We start from the raw sequence: 411 nt of genomic DNA, 5'->3' as shown, positions 1-411 counted from the left end.
TTTTTTTTTTTTTTTTTTTCTCCCTACACAATCTACTCCCACCCATTAGGATTTGTGGCGATTTCTTTCATGGGCCACAGCAAAAATTTTTCCTTTCTTTCCCTTTCAATCTTATCCATTCATTATGAAGAAAATTTAAAGCATTGAGAAAGAACTGGGACTCAGATTTGAATCTCTCCTCAAACTCCTCAAACTTCATGATATTGTCTTTTTTTTAGACTTTCCTAAAGGTTTTTAACATGCTTATGTTAGAAAGAGGTTTCCACATCGTTATAAGGAATGTTTTGTTTTCCTTTCCAACGGATGTGGGATCTCATAATTCACTCCCTTGGGGCTCAGCGTCCTCGCTGGCATATAGGTTTCCATACCATTATAAAAAATGTTTCGTTTCCCTCTCCAATCGATGTGGGA

Source organism: Cucurbita pepo, unplaced genomic scaffold (genome assembly GCF_002806865.2).
Source record: "Cucurbita pepo subsp. pepo cultivar mu-cu-16 unplaced genomic scaffold, ASM280686v2 Cp4.1_scaffold000512, whole genome shotgun sequence".
In the NCBI taxonomy this organism is placed as follows: Eukaryota; Viridiplantae; Streptophyta; class Magnoliopsida; order Cucurbitales; family Cucurbitaceae; genus Cucurbita; species Cucurbita pepo.
Note: the sequence above shows the minus strand (reverse complement) of the source record.